Raw genomic sequence first — 12,702 nt, forward strand, 5'->3', positions numbered from 1 at the left:
CATGATCTTTAAAAGCCCATTGTGCACCCAGACAAACACTGTCAGTAGGATCTTCCCTACATGCTTCCTGAGATTTGCCCTGGAAATGGCAGACAAGGGGAAATTGGTGCCCACTTCATGATGGTGCCATGACAGGTGGGCATCCTCTTCCTCCAGGACCAGCATTGGAGGCCACAACAGAGACCATGCCAACCTGCCACACTGAATTCAGAAAGCACACAGTATCTCTTCTCCCTCTGCTATATCAATTGCTTTCTCTGCTTGAGCAATACAAAACCATGGGAATGCAGGCAGGCAGAACTAGGAAGAAGATAATTTGAGATGGTCAGTGCAAAAGTAAATAAAGTTATTCCAGCCAAAGAAACGTGCACTTGAGAAGTACTGCAATGGGAATGATGGCAAAGAAGTACCCGAGGAAGTGCAGAGCATCAGAGGGCCCTTGGTCTGTATGTTCAACAATCTTTAAAGTCAGCAGGACAGCAGGACAGGGTAGATAAGGTGGTTAAAAAGACATATGGGATACTTGCCTTTATTAGTCAAGGCATTAAATACAAGAGCAAGCAAGCTATGATGGAGCAGAGTGATTCAACATGAAGAAAGATTAAAAAGACTGAGAGCTGTGGTTTCTGGAAATCACTGACTGAAAGGATAGTAGAGATTCAAATTCTCAAGACATTTTAGAATTATTTAGATAAGTACTTGAAATGCCGTAGCATGCCAGGCCACTGGTCAAGTACAGGAAAATGGGATTAGGCTAGATAGATGTTTTATGACAAGCACAGACACAATGGGCCAAAGGAGCTCTGTGACCTTCTATGGCAACAATTTTGTTCCAAGATAGACCATTTTGGGAAACCATGCTCTTTATGTTCAGTTTATATGGAAGAGGTAAATGCTGTTTACAGCTTCATCCAATTTTACAACATTTGGCTTGAAAACAAATTTAAATAATAACACCTCAAGAAAATCAAGTCATGCACATTGTTATCATAGTTACTCAAACTTAGTTCTAATTTTATATCATTGCTCATCAGAAGTAAAGAACGACAGAGTCCCAGGGTTTCAGTTTACAATAGAATTCAACATGGTAAGTAAACTTGCTGTAGGTGAGAGGAGTGAAGCTATCACTGTGTTGCAGTGAGCATGTTATGCAGGCAGGCAGGTGGCTAAAGGTGATGATAGAGCTCTGTTTTGTTTTACAAGAGAGTACACTCTCAGGCTTTTAAAATTATTTGTATATGTTGTACAATGACAGGTGACTGGCCAGCACAATGAGAAAGTAAAAGAAAGAGATTTACATTCCACTTGCGAATGGAACCAAAACTGCTGTGGCATAAGGGTAAAACTGTGAGGATTCCCTCCTAATTATGGATATAAACCGGAAACGAGAATCAACAACTTGCTACATAACATGTTATGAAGTTACGTATTTGGGACCAACAATTATTTACCATGAGAAAAGCCAAACTAAAATATCTTTTTTCACAGAAAGAATGCCATAATGTAACAGAAATCTGAACAACTTGGTGGAAAATACGTTACATTGAGATTTGGCACAGAAGAAAAAATTATTTTGAGTGTCACATTTTTACATCACATTCTGAGTAATCTGAATCTGAAGACATTTCCAAACACAGGAATAGCAGTTGATAATATCCACTTTGTTTTTGGAAAGTTTGCAAATACTATTTGAGATCAGTCCAAAATACACCAGCAAGATCCCCTTAAAAGACAAGGATGAGTGAGCAAAGGCACATAGGCTGTGCAACAAGTGATAAAGCTGTCACATAAAACAGATTTTGGATCTATTTTTAGAAGGAATTGAGTAACTATTCCCCATCACAAATTTCTGGCAGTGAAATTAATTGCTTTTATTAATAGAATATAAATTATTAGTCTTGTTTTTTATCCCACCCCCACCCCCCCCATCCCCCACAGCAAACCATAGTTACAGTATCTATAAACTGAATGTATTAATAGGAAAACAAAGACTTTAACCCTAGCAGTAGTGTCCTGCTGTTCGGTGTCTAGGGTTTTAGGGTTTCCCGTCAGACCAGTCAGGATATCATGCAGAAGTGATGAATGAATTCAAGTTATTCCCTCACCCCCACTGCCATATCCCCCAAAAGGAGGGACTTAGAATTGAAATAAATCAGGAAGTTGCTCACCTCCACTGGGCCTAGTGGGATCTACGTAAACTCATGAGCTCTCTATTATGTAATGCAAAAACTGTTACGCTGTGGGGAGAGGGGACACCACATTGATGTGACAGCAGCAGATACTCACAGCCTGATGGATACAACTCAAGCTACCAAAGTAGGGGAGAGTGCTGCTGGGCCAGCACCCAAATTCCCACTTGCTGCTTATCCAATCTCACCATCACTTCACCTGATGCTCCGAAAGTTTGTGATTTCTGTTGGACTATAACCTGGAGTCGTGTGACTTCTGACTTTGCCAACCCCAGTCCAACACCGGCACCTCCACATCATCCAATATCACTGGCAGATACGGTACGTGGAGGCAGTGACTTGGAGAGAAAAAAAATTAGGAAGTCTTGCATTTATATAGAGTTTTCTCATCATCACATATGGGCCCAAAGTCATTCATAGCAAAAGAAATATCACACAAACATGTCAGCCTATTTTTGTGTTGCAAGCTCTCACAGAGAGCTTGCAGAGAAGCCAGAGAACCTGTTTTGGTGATATTTTTTGCGAATAAGCATCAGCCATTATACCAAAGAGAATTCTGCTGCTTTACCTCAAATTATTATCTGTTACCTCCACTTGAGAGGGATATGGGGCTCTGTTTTAATATGTCATCAGTAAGAATTGACCTCTTTAACAAAGCAGTATTTTCTCAGCATGATAACGGAACATCCACATGAATATGGTCAAGCCTAAGGAGTGGGTCTAGAAGCCAGAATCTGACTCAGAGACAAGACCAAAATGAATTGTTTGTGTGTTTGGAATTTTCCATGGGAGAAAAAGGTAAAGTTGTGATATTATTTGGTTTGATTTCCCTATTGTCACGTGTATTTTGTTAAAAAAAATACAATGAAGAAGTGTTGTCAGCACTCTGCGGTACAATCTTAAAACACAGAAAAATAAATGAAAACATAGAATCTAAAGACAGAAAAACAAAGAAATAAGGAAAACAATGTTCAGCTTTACAATCCTTGTTGTCAACTGCTCCATCATGGGCCACGCACCTGCTGGTCAAGCTCGAGTCCCCTCCCCCACCCCTGCACCGCTGCCATGGGAACGAAAGTCACCACTCTATGTGCCATCTCGCTTCCACCCTTGCCACTATGAGTCCTCACTGGACCTTGCCAATGCCACAGGACACTGCACCGGCCCAAACCCAACTCAACCGCCCATGTGAATCCACTTGAGGCCCACCTCGCCGATGCAGCTGAAGAATCTTCCAGGTAATGAACAGTCAGATATGCTGTGACCTGAACACTCCTTCCATGGTCATTACTTATCAAATAGTGACTAATGTGACATATTGGAAAATGTAAAATGTAAATAAGCAAAAATGTTTTGTATATTCTTGGAATATTAATATTCTGATTTTGTAATAACAGAGTTATTCATTATTATTTGATCGTGAGATGTAGGGATTGCTGGCCAAGCCTGCGTTCCCTGTCCGTCCCCAACTGCCCTGAAACCAAGTGGCTGTCTAGATAATTTCAGGACAGTTGAGAATCAACCACATTGCTGTGGTTTGAAGTCTTTTAAATGCAGATTTTAATGAATTCAAATTTCACCATATGTTGTCGTGAGATTCAAGACATTCCACAGAGCACAAGAAACTTATCAGCCGTGATTGAATGGCGGAGCAGACGCAATGGGTTGAGAGGCCTATGTCTTAACTACTTCTACTTCTATGTCTTAAGTTCTTATGGTCTTAGGAGGCTGGGTTTCTCAATTACTCCTGCACCTATTGTCTATTGTCTATTATTCATCAAATGACATTACCACCACACCATCATTCCCCACTACATGAACCCAACCCAGAGAGCAGAGGTAATCTTGCACATCCAAAAGACAGATTCCCTCAGTACAATACTGTCGAGATTAAGGGTTTACGTTTATAGAGTGCGAAGGTGAGAATGCTACCACCAAGCCTCAGTTACCCATCATGGAGTCATTGACATCATTGGTCTTTTTGTTAAAATGATGGAAGCAGTGACAACAGCCAGGACTCTTGTTGAGAGGAGTTGCTAAGATGAATAGTCATTAATCAACATGTTTCAGCAACCGTGTTGTTTCAAACGAAGTCTCTCCTCTGTAGCTGCGCCAATTTATTTCAAAACTTTCTGCACCTGGACAGATCTGGCTGTTGGGGACACCTAAAACTGTCTATCTGCGTTGAGACAGGAATCAGATGAAAAAAAAGGAGTACAAACTGCGTAATTAAGAAAGGAAATATTCTCTTAAGTGCTGATGTTGCGGAGGCAAAGTTAGCAAGGTTGCCAAATGTCCAGTGGGCGTGGGTGGAACACTAAGTGAAGAGTTTTAGAGTTGTTTCAGGTTTTGCAAAATAAAATTCTATGGATGTCTACTTCTACGATACCCAGTTACTGGCTTTACAATTGCAGTGGTCAGGTCATTGTTAACAATGTACGTTCTCCCCTTGCAACAAAAATGATAGCACATAGGTCAGTTAATGGAAGAAATGTTTTTCATGACTGTGACTTATTTTGCAGTGCAGAGATTTCCAGCCTTGCTTTTAGTGGGTTTTTTTGTGAAAAATGAAGAGAGTTGCGAAATAACGTATATTTGAATAACATTCTTAACATGTTGTGAGGGTATCTCAATCCCACTTCATAGCTATTTATTGGTTGTCACTGCTCTCATGTAGGAAACAGAGCAACCAGTTTACAGACAGCAAATTCCAACAGCCAAAAAACGAGATGAATGGTCAGTTCAGCTAGATTCTGTGGCAGTTGAGGCCTAACTATTGGTTAGAACAGAAAATGTGCAGTACCTTTCAATGGAGGTTGTCTGCCATAACTTTAGGTTTCCATGAAGATTGAATCCATGAGTTCTTTGTGGAACTTTGGATTGAGCTTCAATGTCACATCATGATCTTCATTTATTTGGATGCTATAAGTTAATTTTCTGTCATGCTTTATTTACTGAAACGAATAAATCACTGTTGCAACACCAGACATCCCAATGTTTTGTCTAAGAGATTTTTAAATCAATATTGGCCCTAACAGTGACCAAATAGCATAAATCGAGAGAAAAACAGGATTGGAGCTCATGTGGATTGATGTTATCTGAATTAGTCAGATACATATTGCAGCAGGAGAGAGTAATTGTTAAAGACGGACAATAGGCCTGAGATGAATCATGGTGGAAACTCATTGAGACGTTTCCTTGGGTTATCTTGACAGGATAAAGGTTTTTATGCAGAGTCAAAATCCTAAAGCTCCCTCCCTCTTGGCATTGTGAGTCCACCCACACCAAATAGACTGTAGCAGTTCAAGAAGGCAGCTTACCACTTCCTTCCCAAGGGTAACTAGGGACAGCAATAAATGCTGGCCCAGCCAACAATGCCCCACATCCCACAAATTAATAAAAGTGTTCCCTCAGTCCTCAGTTAAAATGGTGATGCTTCTAACTGCCCAAATTCAGGAACAATCAGAAGCACAGATGACGAGCAAGGGTGTGGCCATGTCCTTAGCTTTAATCCTTTGACCCCCACCTTGCTATCCACCACCCCCACCGCACAACATGAAGATAAAAACCTCTTACCACTGGATTCCGCCAAGAAGTAGTTTTGACTCCCAATCCAGGTCAGCAGCTTGTGGTGGGCTGTCAGTGTTGAGGCCTGCATCAGACCAAGAAACCTGTTCAAATTTCTCTGCCAGGTCTTACTGAGCTGATTGATGTGAGAATGGATAAGTTATCTCAGCACTGGCAGTGGGGTCTTCATTATACATCCACTTTGATTAAAGATAAGACAAACGTGCCCACCCTCAGCCTCTTGGAATGATACTTTCTTTCTAAGTGACCAGGCAGACACACATTGTCGAAGGTCAGCAAGGTGGCTCACACAGGAAGACCAACGTAGCTTCCACGTCAACACCCACCTCAACATAGAGCTGAGAGTGTGAGAAATGGATTGTGTTAAAAGAATGGGAGCACAACATTTGTGGAGAGTGAGACCAAAGCAATGGATGTGAGGGTGGGCAGGAGTGATGGGTGTTCAGATGGGTTGTGAGGAAGTGCATGGACAGAGAGGAAGGAGTGGAGGTGCAATCTGCACTGGTGTGAGGGTTGTATGGGGAAATCAGTATGTAGGGATTGTTACCTGAAGGTGCTCTGTGACATTTTCCATTATCTTGAGCTCCTGGAACCTCAGAGAGCTGTCTCCAAATTCAAGGGACCACATCCTTGCTACCTATCTTTCCCAGCCACTTCCATGCAGTGCTGTTTGGTTTGAGAGACTGGCCTCTTTCTCTTGTACTTATGAAGGTGCACTTCACTTCAGACTCCAGGTCAGAGTCAGACCAATGGGGCAGCCGTCCTGTGGTTTCTGTGGAAGCCTAAAGAATCAATGTACAGTTCTGCCATTTTGACCTCTACCAAGATCCTTTTGGCTAAAACTTTCTTCTTTGACAGAATTGGCACATTACCTGCCATACATTGTGTTTTAACTCATCTATCTAGAAAATAAACTGTGAGTTGACTCTTGATAATAATAAAAAATGATAATATTTATTTATTTAACACAATTCATACAATAAATTAACAATTTACACTACAAATCTATCTCGTGCATTAATGTAACTCTGGATGACCATATACCACCACACTAGATCTTGGCCTTGATGCACATGGTGACAATCGTCTGGTCTGGTCTTCGCCCAATGATCCCAGGGGTTGCTTCTCTTCTCAAGGATTGGTCTCGAGTTACCACACTGAGGGTGGTTTTGCAACGATTCTTATACTCAGTAGTTGTTTGCAACGTTTTTGGACGGTCTTAAATATCCTCCAACAGATTGATCAGGGCTCAGTCATCCTGACCATTTGGACCCAACCAGGCGTAGGCATGTCGATGGTAGGGTGGTCCTTAGGCATCCATTCCTGGAGGTGTTGGGTGCACATAGCCCCTTCCAAATAAGTCTGTAAGGCACCCCTTATCTGCTACACACCCCAATGTTTCCAATTGCGCTGAAGAAGGCATTCTGGTTGACTGTATTCAAACCTAAATTCAGGTGTGTATTGTATGGTCTGCAGCTACCAGGTCGATTGCATACTAGGTGTTTGAAGCTGTAGATTGTCTGGATCTGCAGCTTGTTTATTAGCACACTCACTTTGGTCAAGGTTTGCCTCAGTTTCCCAGCATGCCTCAGTTATTGTCCAATCATTGTAAATCCATCAGAAATTCATCATTATGAGCGGCTCATCCAGCCACACCCTCCTGTCCATTGTGAACAACTGGGAAATCCAGAAACACAAAGCTGTACCTAAGCTAAAGAAAGCTTGCAATGCCCCCTCAAACAGACCAAATAGGTTCCTGACCACTTTCCACCTCCATGCTGTGGGTTTCTGGATCTGTTGAGGCAAAATTATGACCAGTGCTTCCTTTACCCTCATGGAATTCTCTCCTTAGTTTTCTGTAAATACTACTGTGTTACTACAAGCTTTAAGCATCTTATCTCATTTGTAAAAAGCACATTAACAACACAATAGAACTGTAAGTTATTGTTGTTATGAGATACTTATTAGGTCAACATATACGTCTGAGGCTGGGTGCATAGTCAGCTCAATGACTTCCTTGCCAATTTCCCACATAGATCTGCTCTTTTTAATTATTATCTGTTCTTCTAAACAGGCAACAAGTACTGGAGTTAACTGTTTCTATCTCGACAGATGCTGCCTGACCTGCTGAGCATTTCCAGCAATTTTCTCCATTGTGCTTCGGCAAGATTTTGGTTTAGGAATCATGTTTTAGGGTATTCCCAGGCCACCCAGAGAATTCCACCAAATCTATTGCTTGATAAATTGAGTTGATCCAAGTCAAGTCCCAACTGCTTTCAGGGAGCCGAATTTCAGGAAGGGTTTGAGAAAAATGGGCCCAATGATCGGTCTAAGTTGCCCAGGTACATGACCATCCAGCAGTTACTACATAGTTGTAACAAACAAGCTACTCATAACAGAGAAAATTTAAAGGGTCAAGTTGATGTTTGTTAATATGATACAAAATGCATTTCTGGCATTAAGTGTGAATGTGCACAGAACTTATTGGGCCCATTGTATGTCTGATAAATCAGCACAGAGTCAACACGTTTATCAGATATTTACCCAATCCTTGATAACCTATGGTAAGTGGAGTGGACCCATCTCCAATATGCTCAAATATTGATTTTCAGTGTTTGGCTTTACTGATTCTTCAGGGTCCCTGCACTTCCCTTCTGCAAGAGATACTTGAAATTATTCACCAAACCCTTTTCCTAAAATTCCTCCCCCCCTCCCACACTTGGCTTTGGCTTTGTAATTTGAAACGGGAGCTAGCGATAATGGACAGGTGTCTGTGCTGTAAAGTGTGTAGAAATATCTGCTCCATTGCGCCATCTCTGATAGGTTGTCTTTAACCATGATGATCTCAAGCTAAATTTCAAGAGATGTGGCTTCCCTCCTTGTCATATTGCACAAAGTGGCTTGCTAAGAGTTTCTGGTCACGGTTTGCTCATTTCAGGCTGTGAACTATTCAGTTGGCTGGGGATGTTAAATGTTTGCCTCATGTTGAGTGCTTTTGATGCGGCTTTTTGCAGTATCTTATCCTGAGCTATTACAACAACAACTTTTATTTATATACTGCTTTAAAAAAAAACACCAAGCTAGGAGCCATATGATGTATCTTGTGTCAATGCATGTGTGTCCCTTAGTACAAAGTTACCTGGCAGAAGCGCACAAGGTGTAAGTATCCCTAAGCTGCAAAGTAAAGTGCTAAAGGCCTGAAGTGATACAGGAGTTGGTCCAACAGCAAGCATGATGACATAATGCCGATAATGCCGATTTGTTTGAATGTAGGCTGGAGGAAGATGGTCAGCATGTAGGAATGTTGTGATGAAAACAGAGTTTTCTGAAGGTCCAGAGAAGGAATTGACAAGCCACTGCCACCAGTTAACCACTCTGACTTTCACATCAGGAATGGCGTCATCAGATTTCTCAGGAAAGGAGGGAAATTGGAAGCTGCATTGAAATGAGGCGAATTAAGCCATTAATTAGATTTTAAAAATGCATGAAATGCACAGAAATAAGGTATTTGTCACTCATTAGTGATACTCTGAACTCACCTTTTAAACCTTACTTGGAAAATCAGAAATTTTACCTCAAGGTCAAGAATCTGATTTTTCACCAGGTTTTCTAACATTTCTTGCCATTGCTCACACCACTCATTGGAGCACAAAGTTCTTCTCAAGTCACGCCAGGAGATATTAGGGCAGATTTTAGAATCGAGGCAATATTTAACAGAGTATTACTGGATGTGATAGCGAACATCAGTTGGTGTGAAGTAGGATTTAGACAGCAGAGATTTGACTAACCTCAAGTTTATATGGATAGAATGTGGGAGACTGACTGGAAGTGCGTGCAAAATTCAAATCTAGAGGTACCAAAGGCATGAATGAGGGTTTCAGCAGCAGTTAGAAATAATGAAAAATAGGAGCAGGAGTTGCCCATTCGGCCCTTCAAGTTTGCTCTGCCATTCAACATAATCATGGTTGATCATCCAACTGAGTACACTTTTCCTGCTTTCACCCCATAATCCCTTTAGCCCTAAGCAATATACCTAACTCTTTCTTGAGAACCTTCAATGTTTTGCCTCAACCAAATTTTGTGGCAGAGAATTCCACAAGTTCGCCATTCTCTGGGTGAAGACATTTCTTCTCACCTCAGTCCTAGGTGGTTTACCGCGTATCCTTAAACTAACCTCTGGTTCTGGATTCAGTAGTTATCGGGAACATCCTGCTTGTGTTTCCCCCATCTTGTTCTGTTAGAATTTTAGAGCTTTTCTATGAGATCGCCCCCTCATGCTTCTAAATTCCAGTGCATGTAGTCCATATATAATATAAATGTATATATACACATATATTTTATGTATAAATATATCAGTGAATATGTATATGTAACCAATCTTATGTCAGTCCTGCTATCCCAGGAATCAGTTTGGTATATCATTGTTACACTCTGTCCGTGGCCAGCACATCCTTTCTCAGAAAAGAAGATCAAAACCATAACAGTATTCCAGGTATGCTCTCACCAAAGCCCTACACAACTGCATCAAGACCTTCCTATTCCTGTACTTGAATCCTCTCTTTATGAAGGCCAACATAGCATTTACTGTCTTAACTGCCTGCTGCACCTGCATGCTTACTTTCAGCGACTGTTGTGCATGTCTCATTGCATCACCCCCTTTCTCAATCTATCGCCAATCAGATAGTAATCTGCCATCCTGTTTTTGCTTTTAAAGTGAATAACCTCACATTTATCTACTTTATACTTCATCTGCAATGTATTTGCCCACTCACTCGGTTTGTCCAAATCACATCCTCCTCACAGTTAACCCTCCCACCCAGCTTTGTGTTGACTGTAAACTTGAAGATATTCTATTTAGTTCCCTCATCACAATAATGATAATTATTGTATAGCTGGGGTCCAGCACTGATCCCTACGGTATCCCAATGGTCACCGCCTGCCTCTCAAAAATGACTTTTTTATTCCTACTCTTTTGTTTCCTATGGCCCAAACAGTGGCCGTACATTACCCCAACCCCACATGCTTTAATTCATGGTAATTTCTTATGTGCAATCTTATCAAAAGCTTTCTGAAAATCCAAGTAAACCATATCCACTGGCTTCCACTTAACCACTCTACCAGTTACATCATCAAGAAATTCCAGCAGATTTGTCAAGCATGATTTTTCTTTCATAAATCCATATTGGCTCTGTCTAATCCAGGTGCACTGCTATTAAATCTTTTATAATGGACTCTCACACATTCCTGCTTCTGATGTCAGGCTAACTGATCTATAATTCCATGTTTTCTCCCTACTTCCTTTTGGAATTGTTCCAAAGTCTTGGAAGAATCTTGGAAGATGACCAACAATGCATCCACTATTTGTAGGACTACTTCCTTAACTACTGTGGAATGTAGATTATCAGACTCAAGGATTTACCAACCTTTACTCCCATCAATTTCCCCAAAACCATTTTCCTACTATTACTGATTTCATTCAATTCCTCCCTCTCATTAGACTGAGTTCCCCAACATTTTTGGATGCAATTTGTGTCTTCCTTTATGATACAGAATATGTATTTAATTGATCTGCCATCTCTTTATTCCCCATTATAACTTCTCCTGTTCCTGACTGTAAGAGACCTACATTTGTCTTCACATTTTCTTTTCACAAACTTAACATGTAAATGTGAGGAGGGAGACGTGGACAGGTAGTGTTACAGAAGTAGCTGGTGTTAGTGACAATGTGGATTATATGGTCATGAACTCACTTCAGGATCAAATACGGCACTAAGATTTACAGAAGCCTGACTCTGTTATCATGTGTAAAAGGACCCCATCAGAATCCTACCATTGTTCATCTCTGTTCTCAGTCTGGCATCCTTTCCTTATCTCCCCACATCTGGTGGCTATGCTTCATCTACTTTAATTCCATTTTCTAGAAATCCTTTCCAGTCTTTCCATCATTCATTCTCCTTTTTAAAGACCTTCCCTAAAATCCACATCTCTAACTCACTGCTTGTTTGTCCATCCTAATCTCCCCTCTCTTGGATAACTGTCCATTTACTTCACATACCTGTGAAGCCTGTTGGAACATTTTTCAACATAAAAAGGGCTTTATGACTCCAGGTTGTTGATTTTTCATTTCTTTTACTCAGATTCTTGTAGTTCTCTTTACCCAGCTGTAGCTTTTAATTTTGCATTGTTTTGTCTTGGCAGCCTCGAGGCAAAAATGATCTTGGCAGTCTATCCCTGTCTTATGACATTACAGGATACACTTATTAAAAACAATTTCCTTGTGGGGTTAGAAGTGTAGTTCTTAATCTCAAATTTGTTTGGTACTTTTTGAGTCTTGTAATAATAAAGTCGTAGTCAGAATCCATAAAATCTCTTTGAACTCCTCTTCCTTTTCCCCTTAGTTCTGTTATCTTTGATTTCCGCCTCTTCTGTGATCCATAAATCAGTGGCACATTTTCATAGCATCACCAAGCCATCATTCTTCTTCAGATACAAATTTGCAAAATGTACAATTTGAGTTGATTGCAAAATGAAAATATTAAGTGTGCCCAAGGTACAAAAGTAACTGAATGTTGTACCAATAAGCACAGAACTTACTTGCCTCCATATGTTCTGTTGCTTTAAAAAGTTGAAAATTCGTATACTTGTATACATGATTTTCAATAAGTGAAAGTTCACAAATATTGAGGCAGGTAGAAGTTAAATAAATGGATAGTCTGTATAAATCCGGATAGGAAAATGCAGCTCATCATGTGAAGATTCTTGGACAGCATATAGATTACATAAAGGGCACATGATTTTCACATTAAACAAACATAGTGGAATTCACTTACTAATATATCCATTTCATATTCCTATCCTTAATTAACCTCAATTCAAAACTGGTGAAAAGATATCTTTTGGCTAACAACGTTCAGATAGTCTTGGA

Source organism: Chiloscyllium plagiosum, chromosome 1, assembly GCF_004010195.1.
Source record: "Chiloscyllium plagiosum isolate BGI_BamShark_2017 chromosome 1, ASM401019v2, whole genome shotgun sequence".
Taxonomy (NCBI): Eukaryota; Metazoa; Chordata; class Chondrichthyes; order Orectolobiformes; family Hemiscylliidae; genus Chiloscyllium; species Chiloscyllium plagiosum.